Source organism: Elephantulus edwardii, unplaced genomic scaffold (assembly GCF_000299155.1).
Source record: "Elephantulus edwardii isolate Elephantulus edwardi_28Jun2011 unplaced genomic scaffold, EleEdw1.0 scaffold00080, whole genome shotgun sequence".
In the NCBI taxonomy this organism is placed as follows: Eukaryota; Metazoa; Chordata; class Mammalia; order Macroscelidea; family Macroscelididae; genus Elephantulus; species Elephantulus edwardii.
Window position 1 is genome coordinate 7,682 of NW_006399830.1, and position 4,024 is coordinate 11,705.

Here is a 4,024-nt window from a genome sequence, read left to right on the forward strand (position 1 = left end):
CGGGATCATTTAACGTTCTGCCGAAAGCATCCTTGATTATAGCAACTCGAGGTTTGAATTTGTTCTTCAGTTCCTTGAGCTTAAGATATGCTGAATTATATACTCATCATACACATAATATTTCTAAGTACTGGCTGTTACAGCTTTGGGTCAATTCAGACTTGACAGTATGTGACAGTAAACAGTGACTCTAAAATGTAAATCAAATAAACCAGACATGAAATATATTTGAGAAAATATAAGCCACATTCCTCACTCTCTCAATCTACACACCAAAGGGTGACACGTTCCGAGGCTCTGCTCTGTAGAACTGTCCAGTTTGTTGTTTGTACGGTAGTTTGCCAATGTAGAATTATATTACAGATAAACTGTAATTCTCACATTACTAAATTTTAAGAAAACTTATAGCTTTCCAGCTAAGTAAATCGAAGCATGACCTACCAAACGAGACCATGTTCACAGCCTACCAAGTTCAAAATTGAGCAAAAATATTTTTTGTTATTTATCTACAAATTCTTGCTTTATTGATAAAACATATTTATAAGGAGGTGCAATGGAAAAACACTCAGCAAATGTCATAATAAACCTATTCACAACTCCTTTAATCATATGTCAGACAGTAACAGTAGCAGCCGATTACTGTGAAAAAAATGAAAAAACTCATCTACAGTTACTATTACTCTGTTAAAGCAGAGAACAGTTAATTTTTTCAGAAAAAAATGAACAATTTGTTAAGCCCTTTAAAACATGAGAAAATACAAACATAGCACACTTCCTATTCCTTGTTTTCTAGTGTTCTCTTTGTCTGCTTCACCTGCATAATTTTACATTTTATTCAAGAAGGCAAAAGTTGTCATAAACTGTTGTGAAACCTAAAAAGATACCATACAGATTTATGAAAACAACAGTAAATTAAATTCGTCTTCCGCTCTTCATTTCAACAGCCCTGTTAAGCATGAAGCAGGCAGACTTAAGACACCAGTTCCCACATAGAAACAATCTACTCCTGGGGAGCAGGTAGGCACGAACCTAACCCAGAAGATTTTTACCTGTAATAAGGAGGCAAACTCTCGTTGAATATAGTTCCAACGGATGTAAGGCAGACAGGTAAACATGGGAGACATAATAAGGTGGAATTAAGAAGGAAGGCTAGTGTTATTGAAACAAACAGTAAAACTGTACTACTTGACCTTTTGAAGTTCCAGCAGGAAAAACCATGTAACATCTCCTTCAACTTCCGAATGGCATTCCTATTTCTTTGAAATGTTACATATTACCTCAAGAAGTTTTCCCTGACTGAAGGGAAAAGACTGTTCCCAAAATTACCATTATAGGCCTCGGTCATATGTTAAATCTGCTCCAAATTCCCTGATCAATATATATAAATTGTGCTTTTGAATATGTACACAGTGGGCTAAGAACCAGCAAAACAACTGTGGGGTGTCCTAGAGGCAGAACCTATCTAGAGAAAAACACTGGAACGTTTTCATAGGCAGATTGCCCTTCCTTGTATTTCTATGTTATATTTCTGTGTACATGCCATCATCAACAACAACATGGGGTTCAGCAGTCATGAATCTAATTTCTATCTATTTATCTTTATTTTTTTTGATGAACTACATCTTTCACAGTGTAGACCGCCCATGTTATTACGTTCGGTTCTGTATTGATTCTATTTGACAATCTCGTGGTTTGCAGCTGAGGCTACAGTGTCTTCTGACTCCTTCTGTTTCTACTGTCTTTATTATGTGCCTTGTGACCTATGTCTTAGTTTGTCCAGGTTATATTCTTGGTTTTATAGCACATGAAAGTTGCCATCAATCTTTGCCTAACGTCATGTTTGCTGGACTCGGGCCTGTGGTATTTGGACTTGTGGCACAAGTCTATTGAAATGAATGTCCCATTGCCCACCCGGGTTGTTTGGTATGCAAAAATCTATTGCTGTGATTAGTCTACAGGGAAGTACACAAACAAAGCACACCTCTCTGTCTCGAGTCTTCAATGCTTTTGGTATAAGAGAGATGGGTGAATCTTCTTTTGAGGTTTGCTTTTTTCTGGAACCTCAGTGGAGGTTCTCTTGTGCGTGTTTGTCCATGTGGTGATGAATTGAACAATGTCCAGGTATTTGGTATTCTCCAAGTGACTTCTCAAGATTCTCCCCTTTCTTGGGCAGACAGCTCTCCTCCAACTTTACTGCCACAGACTTATCTGCACATGCAGGGCCACATCTGTTACTTGAAACATGTCAATCAGTATCCCATCAATTCCTGGGCCCTTATTTTTTTGCCATGCATTGGAAAGAGAACAAACAAGCTTATCCTGGAGAGGGTAAAACCAGGCTGCTCCTTGGAGGCAAGAATTTTGAAGCTCTATCTCACATACTCTGGGCACATGGCAAGGAGAGATCAGTCCCTGGAGAAGAGCACCAAACTTGGAAGAGTAGAGGGAGGGTGCAGGAGAGAAAGAACACAATGAGATGGATTGACACATTAACTGGGGTAATGGGAGTGGGTGTCTCAGAGACAGTGAGACCGGCTCAGGATAGGGCAGGTTCAGAGCTGTTGTACAAGGGTCAATAAGCGTCTCAGGTGACTTGTGGGCACATAAGAACAGCAGCAAACAACAAATGCTTGCTATTGTAAAAGTGTTTACAACTTAGCAAAGTTTCCATTTAGATTGTCATAGCTGTTGCATGGGGAAAAATTGGAATCTTGACATATAGTTGCATGATATGTAAGAGTTTGTGAATTAATACTTGTTAAAATCTGTGTTCCACAAGTACATACAGCATATACATGCATTTTTCTATCCTATGCACAAAAAGAAAAAAATTTAAAATGTTGTTTAATAGTTGTTGCTGTTATATACCCAAATATGCACCGAATAAACTCTTTAGATTCATTTTTTAACAAAGCCTATACTCAAAACCAACAGCCAACATCATTCTCAATGGAGGGAGACTAAAGGTAAGTCCCCTTCTAAAAGGGAAGCAGGCAAGGATACCCTCTATCACCAATTCTATTCAATATAATTTTGGAAATCTTAGCCAGAACAATTAAGTCAAAGAAGATCGTGGAAGGCATCCCACAGATAATATGAGAGTGTACATAGAAAACCCTAAAGATTCAACAAAAATAACCCTCTTAGATGTCGTAGACAAAATTCGGCAGAGTGGCATGGCTAAAAGTGAAACATAAAAAATCATTTTAATTCCTTTACAGCAGCAGTGAAAACACTGAAAATAAAATAAGAAAAGCAATACCACTTACAATAGCTATATTGAGAACATTCCCTATACAATATTACAAGGCTACTTATAAACCAAGCAAACATAGTACAAGGCAAAAACTGTAGAGGCCAATATTGCTTGTGGATATAGGTGATAAATTAACAAGCAAAACCACTAACTTATTAGATCTACCATTTTATAAACACAAGTAGATATCATTATAGTGTACATTCTAGAAGCAAGGTTTAACACTCCAAAATAAAATTCTATAGATCATGTCAATATGTTAAAGGGAAAAAAATTATATATATATATATATAATGACAACAACCACGGACTTTTTATTCTCATTTACTACAATTTATTATTGTGAAAACAACACACTTGGATAAAGATGTATTAAAGTTTCAGAGGCAGTAATTAGCCCTTCTTTCTCCCATGGAGCAGCTGGTGGATTTGAACCTGTCTTTGAGGTGGCAGTGCAACTCTTTACCACGAAGCCACCAAAGTTCCTCTTAGATTGAAGAGTGATACTTGAAATCTCATTTCCATCCAGAACACCAAAATGCAGCATTATTTAAAAATAGAATCTTTGCAGATAGAATTAAGTAATGACTACTATATTTGGGCTGTTAACCCAGATTTTAACTATACAAATCCACCAGCTGCTCATAAGAGAAAGATGTAGTCTTCCCTACAAAAGATTTACAGATTCAGAAACCCAACCCAATGGATTGTGAGCAGGGCTTATGTTGCATTGTTGAATAACTGATGTTTTTCTTTTCTTTTTTTTTT